Source organism: Pelodiscus sinensis, chromosome 1 (genome assembly GCF_049634645.1).
Source record: "Pelodiscus sinensis isolate JC-2024 chromosome 1, ASM4963464v1, whole genome shotgun sequence".
NCBI classification, from domain to species: domain Eukaryota; kingdom Metazoa; phylum Chordata; order Testudines; family Trionychidae; genus Pelodiscus; species Pelodiscus sinensis.
In genome coordinates this window covers 309,503,104-309,513,064 of record NC_134711.1, presented here as the reverse complement: position 1 = coordinate 309,513,064, position 9,961 = coordinate 309,503,104, and positions in this window count along the sequence as shown.

The following is a 9,961-nucleotide window of genomic DNA, read 5'->3' as shown; positions in this document are numbered from 1 at the left end:
TCGAAGTAACGAGCTAGTGTAGACATATCCTCAGTGGTTTATGTTAACACATTTTGGCCCATTTATTACATCTACCTAAGTGTAGTAGTGATTGTTCTCAGAACCCAAAGCAGCGGCAACTTAACTGTTTCAATCCAGGTGGTGTCAGGAATAAATCCAGGGGAACTCAGAACTTTTGGTGGATGAGAGACACTTAATTCAAATACGTGTTCTCTTATCTAATGCTGAACACTGAGGGTTCGAGCTAGGTAGGCAAATGAGGGCAACTGGAGTTGCAAATGAAGCTCGTGGAATGAGGAGTAACAGTTAATTCGAACTAAGGAGTTAGTTCGAATTAATGTTTAACTGCCGTGTCTAGCCGGCAGTTAAACATTTATGATTTATTAGATTTTAGCACAGAGAAATTTATTAGATCTATTTATTTTAGCACAGAGAAATTTATTAGATCTATTATCTATTTATTAGATTTTAGCACAGAGAAATAAGCAATAGGTCTAGATTGTGCCAAATTATTATCTAGAATCTGAGATGGTATTGAGTGATTAGCAGCAAATCAACAGTGGCCTGTCACTACCTTACCAGGGAGCATGGTGTTAGAAAACATCTTTCAGGAGAACTTCAGAGACCTGCTCCAACATACACTTTTTTATCTAATCTTTTTAGAGCTTTTTTTTTTTTTTTTACAAAACATGTAGCTCATAGTAACCCATCACTGGGTCATCACTTCTGCAAACTTCAGTTAACTACTAATTATCAATATGTTCCTAACAATGTCAGTCATAATAAGCTTTTCTATCAAAGGTGCCCAAACTCAAGATCTCCTTTCATTCACTTTTTTTCACTCTCAAGTTGTTGACTCTTTCTCCCCTCCTCCCATTCTCAAGCTGCAAGCCTGAAGCTAATATTTGAGCTTGCCCCCAGAAGTCCAACTTGTTTAAATTAATCGTTAACTAGATAGTCAGGCCAACAGCTCCCACAGGCCCCAGGGCAGAATATGGGGGGAGGAGGGTTGTGGCTTTGCATCCTGGAAGGGGTGGGGCCTCTAGCAGAAGGGTGAGGTCAAAGGGCAGCCATCAGCAATGCCCAGAGCATGGTACTGGGCCCTCTGTGCTCAGAGCTGTCCAGAATGCATGGCATAGTGCTCTGGCAGCAATTTTATGGGCCCAGCATTCCAGCCATCGCTACCAAAGGAGCAGCAATGGCAGCCAGGAACCCTGGGCCCCTTTGAGTTTCCTGGCTCTGGGGCAACTATCCCCTTTGCTCCCTCCCCCTATTTGTGTGCCTGTAGGCAGCATTCTAGTTCATTAATTCATGGCAGCTGGATGCACAAAATATGGTTGCAATTAGCTTGATCAAATTCCCTTCAATTCCAGGCCAAAACACTGAAATTTAATTTTCATTTTTAATTTCTCTTCCAAAAGAATAACCCTTTTGTATAGAACAGATGTCACAGAACTTACATCTACATTGCAATTGGAGATCTGATTGCTGCTCATGAAAGCTCACCTACGCTAGTGTTAATCTAGTTAATGCTGTCTGACCAGCAGTGGCAATGTAGCTGGGTGGCACAAGCTACATAAGGCAGCCTGAAACTCTAGGCATATACATGTATTGCTAGCATATGCCAAGTTCTGTACCTTCATTTTTATTTTTAGATTAAAAAGCTAGTGCAGGTATGCCTTCCTGAGCTGCAGTCATATCATCAATTGCAGAGAAGAGGTATCCAGAGTGATTGCTAAATTCCATCCCAGAGGCAGCTTCATTTCAGTAGTCATCGAAAACAGCCATTTTAGCTGCTGAGTAGCAGAGATCTCTTTATAAACTCTGTTTTAGCTTGCATTCCTTTAGTACTGTACTAAATTGGTCATAAGATACATCGGAATGTTGCAGGTTCATCAGTCCTCAACACTTGTAAATCCTGTCTGCAGACATGCTGGAGGAAGATTTACATAGCAACAGGATCTCATGAATGGTAACCTGAAATGACAATGCTTTATGACAATGCATGGCATGTGACTGGAGAGGAAAATATTTGATTTTGTATCTGCTTAAAAGCAATTCAATATTGTTCAGTTTTAAAAAAATCAACACAAAACAACCAACAACCTTCTACAGTCTGTTTAATCTGATTTATATATAAATCCCAATTAATTATCCTAAAATGATTTGGACTCTTAATTTTAAACAGGAAATTAGGAACAGCTTTGAATCTGTGACTGGTATGCAAAATAATCTGCAGGAAGACACTTATTATAAATTACTTAAATATAATGCAAAATGGAAGATTATAAGCATTTTTAGTAAAAATATGAATTTTCTTGACATGAGACATGCTGTTTTTAGTAACTATAGACCATCTGTGTGGTTGTGCAGTGATAAAATCTTCTTAATTGTCACAGACCTCAAAGGAAACAGAAATATTGAGTCCCAACTTCTCACTTGTCAAAAACTTGTAGGAAAACACTGTGTTGAATGTCTTTAAAAGTTACAATTGCACAAAGAATTTGAAATATAGCTAGGTAATAGCATAAGAGTTTTAGTAGAGAGAGAGAGAGTGTATATGTGTGTAAACAGATGTTTTAGTTGGTATTTATGTGCAAAGGCGATGATACATAATTATCATTGCAGTTTAAGGAAAGGGTATAAGAACTGTGCAGGGTATGCCTTGCATGAAGGGTCACCATGACATTGTCTGCTTATGGGCATGTGCAGGACCATCAATAATATCCTGCTCTAAAAGACTGTGACTCTTGGCAACATGCGTGAAATTGCTGATGGCTTTGCATGGATGGGCTTCTCAAACTGCGGTGGGGCGATAGATGGCACATACATTCAAATTTTGGCAGAGACCATCTACACTCTGGGAACATTAATCACAAGGGGTATTTTCCCTAGTTCTGCAGGTGCTTGTGGATCACCATGGGCATTTCACAGACATTAATGCCGGCTGGTCCAGAAAGGTGCATGATGAATGCATCTTTTGGAACCCTGGCCTGTTCAAGAAGTTTCCTAGATTAGAAGATCGCTATGGGAGAAGTGGAAATGCCCATTGTGATGCTTGGTTTTGTATGTGCTTCAGTAAGGCAACTTAATATCGTTCAGTTAAATAAAAACACCAGCAATAAAACAACTGGCTGTGCCTTCCATAATATTTGTGAAGGGAAAGGTGAAAGCTTCACTCAGGGCTGGACCACTGAGGCTTACAGCACCTGGAGGCCAAGTTTGAACAGCTCCAGACCATGGCTATTAGAGGAGTACAGTGCAGGGCCTTGATGCCTTGAGGCAGTAATTTGATGCTGAAAGTCAGTGAAACTTGTTGTCATGTATGGGAGTGCAGAGGCTGCATTGCTAGGGGGTTACTGATTGATCCGTGTGCTACACTTTGCACTACAATGACAGTAGCTTTTCTTGGGTACACTTGCTTGCTTGTTTTCATGTAATGGGATGAAGATTGCTTTGAAAAAGATGTATTTAATTTATTAAACACAGTAAAAGTAGGACACTGGTGATGCCTGAAACATCTGCATTATGTGGGAGACACAGGAGGTGAGGCGGTCAGAGACACAGGAGGTGAGGCATGCCCCAATAATTTCACAGGGTTTCATATGCACACTTGGCTGCTTACATCAGTGCTGTGAGTACTCACCAGAAATGTTTATATTGATGTTAAGTGCAGTGCATCATGGGTAGTTATCTGATTGCGTCATGCACCACTATCTAGTGTAATGCCTTTGTGGAAATTTTCCCAATGTTTTGTGGGAGAGAAATGACTTGCAAGGGATTTCTGGGAGAGAGGTCAATTTCCCAGCACAAAGTTTCTCCATCCCGTAGTGCCACCCATATCTCATAATTTCCATGCATTCCTTTAAAAATCCCATAAACTCACATGACACCTTTTAGTCTCTGCCATCGCTGATAGAAGCATGGAGCCCAAAGAGCTCTGTACTTTCTCATGAACAATTCAGACACAGGATTCAGAAATCTCCTGTGTTTACAGACCTTGAAGAATTACTACAACACCTAGGAGGCATTACAATTTCATTGAATACTGTTTGCTGAAGGACATAACAAGTAGTTCAAGGTTTGTGGGTGATGTTTGCAGAGCAGCAACAAATGGTGGAGCACTACTTCTGGTCCTGAGAAATGATAACAGACTGGTTGGTTTGCATCAGAATGTAGGTTTGGGATGATGAGCTATGGTCCCAGAATATTCTGGTGTGAAAGGTGGCATTCCTGGATCTGTGTGATTAACTAAGCCCAGCCCTTCAGCACATGGACATCAGAATAAGAGCATAAATGACAACACAGAAGTGAGTAGCAGTTGTGCTGTGGAAGCTTGAAATGCCAGATTGTTACTGGGCAGTGAGAAATCATTTTGGAGTAGGAAAATCCACAGTGCAGGCTGTTACCATGCAAATGTGTAGGGCCATTAATCATCTCCTGCTACACAGGCTTGTGACTTTTGGCGATGTGCAGGAAATAGCAGATGAATTTGCAGGCAGGAGATTCCTGAACTGTGGCAGGGTGATAAATGGCATGTATAGTGCTATTTCAGCACCTTGCCTCCAAGTAGATCAAAAGAAAAGGGTAACTTTTCAACTGTTATGCAAACTGGGTGGATCACTGAGGACGTTTCTCTGATATCATATCAGTGTGGTCTGCTCAGGGAAGATGCATGCATCTCATGTGTCCATGAAGGCACCAGGGCCTATATGCCATGACCCACAGAGCCAGATGAACTTATCATAGAGCAGCATGAAAAAACATCTTACTGTGGAGTCAGAAATAAGGCTGCCATCCCTAGAAATCTTTGTGAGAGGATTGCAGAGTATCTCCATGAACATTCACCAAGTCCTTTCAGGAGGATAAAAGGAACATCCCTGTGTACATCTGCATGGTCCTCTCCACCACCTAACCCAATAGGATAATGAAATGTACGTAACTCCTATTTCTTTGTTGTGCCTGTACATCATCTCATGCAATGAAAAGTTGATACCTTTATCTTGTTAACTTGAAGCTGTCTTGTTAACTTAAGGCCCATCTTCAGATAATGAAAAAATAATGTGGGGGAGCCAATACATTTTGTGAACCTGAAAAACAGCATATCACCTCAGATGAAATTGTGACATGAGCAGATGGGGTGTGTCCGCTCATGCCAAGGGCTCAACTGAACACTGACAAATGCATAAGTGAAACCCAGTCTGGCTCACTGCGTATTACTATTGTTAAAGGAGGTGTTAGATTTAAGAAAATGTATTTCCTGTTTGGACTTTATGAAATGCTGGTAAATTGGTGCATGCATTCATTTCACTTACTGTATCTGTAACCCATGTTATATGGTAATATTTAAGTGTTTTCTGTGTGACTGTAAAAGTGTTTATGATGAAAATGGAATTCCTGCAGTCAGGAGAGAGGCATTCCCAATCTGAAATAATAGTTTACCACAGGAAGTGTTAGATCCTGCCCAGAAAAAGGCCCATTAAAACCAAATGAGCCATTGTGGAATTTTGGAGGACAAAAGATTTTGTTGGCTGCTCCTGCCAAACCCATGAATAGCAAATGTGCAGGTAGACCTGATCCATAAGCTTGAACTCTAGGGGAAGGGAATAAAAATCCTTGACAACAAGAAACTATATCTCTATGCTGCTTGGCCTGTTACAAGACAAGATTTCTAAGCATAAGCATGAGATTCCCAACTGTCTAGCCTTAGTTATCCCTAGAGGACATGTAGTGCTTGCATATTATTCCATCTTCTATCACCTTTTGAAACCTAAGATTGCAACTCATTGGTACATGTATTTTTATCTGCTTAACCTTTTGAACACATTTCTTACTTCCTTTTCTTAGTTAATAAATCCTTAGCTAGTTTGTTACAGGGTTGGCTTCAAACACTGTCTTTGCTATGAGATCAAAGGTGAAATTGAACTGGAGTAAATGACTTATCCTTTGTAACTGGGATTAACCTGAACATTGCTGTGATTTTTGGTGTATGGGACCAAAGGCAGGCTTGCCTAGGTGGCAAGATAGATTTGTGCGCCAAGGCGACTGTCTGTGACTCCATGGTTAGGCTGCTATTATGCCTGAGAAGTTTACACTTGATACATATTTGGTGAAATCCAAGTATGGAACTCACAACCAGTTTGGGCTTTGTGCCCTGCTTACAGTCTGCCCTGAGATGTCACACACACTCGGGAGTCAGTCCAGATAGTGTGACAGAAAATTTAGTGAAGTTGTAATTTTATATAAGCCCACTTCACTCTATCCTGCCATTAAAGCAGCATCTATAATAACCTTTTTCCTATGCTTTATAAAGATTCCCCACAGACTCCCAGAAATAGCAAAGATTCATTTATAAAGAAGCTGATGTATATCAAGTGTCAGTTGTATGCTAGTGTGATGGGGCGGACAGAGCCCCATCTTCCACTGGAAGCTGTTCAGCACCCTGGCCAGCAGAGGGGACAGTGGAGAAGGCCTCCAAGCAGGGCAGAAGGGCAGCTGGCCCTGCAGACAATTAGGGTTCAGCAGCTTGGTATATAAGGAGCTGCTGAGTGAAGGTCAGTTAGGGTATGTCTACACTACCACCCTAGTTCAAACTAGGGTGGTAATGTAGGCAACCGGAGTTGCAAATGAAGCCCGGGATTTGAATTTCCCGGGCTTCATTTGCATCTTGCCGGGCGCCACCATTTTTAAATATCCGCTAGTGCGGACTACGTACCGCGCGGCTACACGCGGCATGGACTAGGTAGTTCAGACTAGGCTTCCTAGTCCGAACTACCGTTACTCCTCATTTCACTAGGAAGCCTAGTCCGAACTACCTAGTCCGTGCCGCGTGTAGCCGCGCGGCACGTAGTCCGCACTAGCGGACATTTAAAAATGGTGGCGCCCGGCTTTATGCAAATGAAGCCTGGGAAATTCAAATCCCGGGCTTCATTTGCAACTCCGGTTGCCTACATTACCACCCTAGTTTGAACTAGGGTGGTAGTGTAGACATACCCTTAGTTCCTTCCTGGAGCTCAACATTGCCAGAACTCTGGGCTGTCTGGGAGCATCAGCACCTGGGCCAGCTCCAAGTGGGAGCTGGACCTTTTCAAGGAACCAAGGCTAGATCCTGCAACTGGAGACTAGCCTGTGGTGGCATGGAAGAACCCCAGGCAAGGGGGGAACCCTGGATCTTGACAGCCAATTGGACTGTATCTCACCCCACGTGGGAGAGGTCATTGTTGTGAGCCCCCTTGTAGCTGCTAAGGGGCGCTCACTGACAGGACTGAATCTGTTACAGCTAGTGACAGACTTTATTTATTGAGGGTAATAAATACTGATGAAGTCCATAGAAAATGGCAGATCTGAATACTCATGGGCCAATTTATAATAACAAAAAATTTGTAACTTTCACCCAACGATTAAGGATGCATCTAAACAGCACCGTTACGTAATTTGCTCTACACTGTGGCTATGTCTACATTGGCATGATTTTGCACAAAAGCAGACACTTTTGCGCAAAAACATGCTGCTTGTCTACACTGGTGGGGATTTCTTGTGCAAGGAAACTGACGTTCTAATGTATAAAATCAGGGCTTCTTGCTCCAGAACTCTGACGCTCCCACTGAAGAAGAAGCCCTTTTGCACAAGAGCTCTTCCAGAAGAGGCCATTGTAGACAGGCAACATGAATTTCTTGCGCAAGAAAGCCGGATGGCTAAAATGGCCATCGGAGCTTTCTTGCGCAAGAGAGAGTCTACACTGGCACAGATGCTCTTGCGCAAAAGCACAGATTCTCTTGCGCAAAGGCACATGCCAGTGTAGACGCTCTCTTGCGCAAATACTTTAATGCAAGAATTCTTGCGTTAAAGAGTATTTGCACAAGATCATGCCAATGTAGACATAGCCTGTATGTTTACACAGCACCATATTTCAAAATAAGGCACTATTCTGACAAATCCCTTAACCCTCATGGAATGAGGGTTACAGGGATGCCGGAATAGCGTGCCCGTTATTTCGGGAAATAGCGGGCATCTTTAAAGACACAGCATTGCTATTTCGGGATACTTCTAATATCCCCAAAAGAGCAATGCAGTCTAGATGTACCTAAGCAAGCTCATGTTGGATAGGAACAGAAATGAATGCATTTGATTTAACATTGAAAAGTTAAGAAGTAATTAGACATACTATCTTGCTGAAGGTCTTTTATAATACTGTGAAATCTCTTTTAAGCAGTCACTCAAGGCAACAGCTAAAATCAGTTGCCTGCAGACATGTGCTTTTACCAGGTCAAAAAAATGTATATAGGCATCCTTGGACTGATTTTAATATGATGGTTTAAGACAACAAGGTCCCTTTTGGAGTTTGTCCACCATTGTCGGGGATGATAGTTTTTGGTTTGGTAGCACTTTGTTACAGTGAGTGCATGAATATTGACAAACTAGCTTTAAAAAAGCTAATGGCACAATGTGGCTCTTTGCAGCCCTATAGCATCCTTTCAAAAGCAACTTTGTGCTCTCCTAACTCTGACCCATCCTCTGGAGATTGTTTCTGAAGTTCAGACACCAGCACTGGCAACAAAAGCACTCTGGTGTTGATATGAAAGCAAACACACCAAATTATATAATCCCACCACTGTAACCCAGCTAGCTCTTCCAGCTTGATCTCACAGAAGTGCTGGTGGCACAAATCTAGGAGCAAACTCAGCTTCACAACGCATGATTGTATAAATTGAATGTGCTTTCAGCTAAAAAACTGTGGCAGGCTTTCCCAACTCTCACCCTCTAGGGCCTCATTGAGTAGGATGACTAATGTAGAAAGCATAAAGCACTTTTGATTCTCTTCTCACTTGCACTGTGATAAATCAGGATTAACTCCACTGCAGCTAGCAGAGTTATGCTTGTTTAAAACCAGCATAAGTGAAAGGGGAAACAGGCTTTAAACTTTAAAGTCAGGTGGCACCTTTGACTATTAATGTGGTTTAAAGCTGTACATATACAATACTTCCTTATTACACAAATCTGATATATTCCTTAACTACAGTAAAGTAAGATTTATTTTCAACCACAGTTGAAATGAATCTGTTCTACCTAATTTCTTATACTGCATGCATCACTTTTAGGGGTCTCTGCACAGAAGCATCACTGTAACACCTAAATGGTTAAATTGTGGACATCTGGGATTAGCCACAGCCACAGACAAGATTCCGCACAAGGTGGGCCTATGATCTGAAGTGGGGCAGAGAATTCTTTTTCTGACAAGTCTTGCCTGAGAGACAGACCTTTGCCTTTCTTTGTATTCATGCCTTTTCTCATAAGGGAAAGAGGAGAGATGACTGTTATTTTGCCTGTTTGACTCAGAATACTTCTTGTGTGCTATAGACTGGTAGTAGGCATGATGGAAGGCAGGATGTACAATGGATAGCAGAGTCTGAGGGAGCCTTTGACCCTACAAACTGGCTGAAAGTTTTCCCAGAGAAGAGTTAATTGTCAAATCATCATTTTCTGCCAATATTGAAATATTTCACAGGACGCATGGATTTTGACAAATTTATCAAAATAAAAGCCTTTGATAAAGTCAAAATGAAACACTTTGAACTTTTATTTTCAACTGTTACACAATACATTGATACATTCATCTGACCATGCCTTTTCTCCTCTCTCCTTGCAGGCTGTTTCACAAGAAGTGTACAAGTTAGCCTAGAAGGCAGCCTGCATTAGAACCTGCAGAAGCATCACTGTAACACCTAAATGGTTAAATTGTGGACATCTGGGATTAGCCACAGCCACAGACAAGATTCCGCACAAGGTGGGCCTATGATCTGAAGTGGGGCAGGAGGGGTGGGCAAGATAAGGCCCACAGGCTGGATCCAGCTCATCAAGTTGTTTGATCCAGTCTGCAGCCTGCCCTGCCCTGCCTCCGCCCCCGGGCCAATCGAGACCCAGGGGCAGGGGAGTATGTGAAGTCTTCTCCCCGCACCTGAGG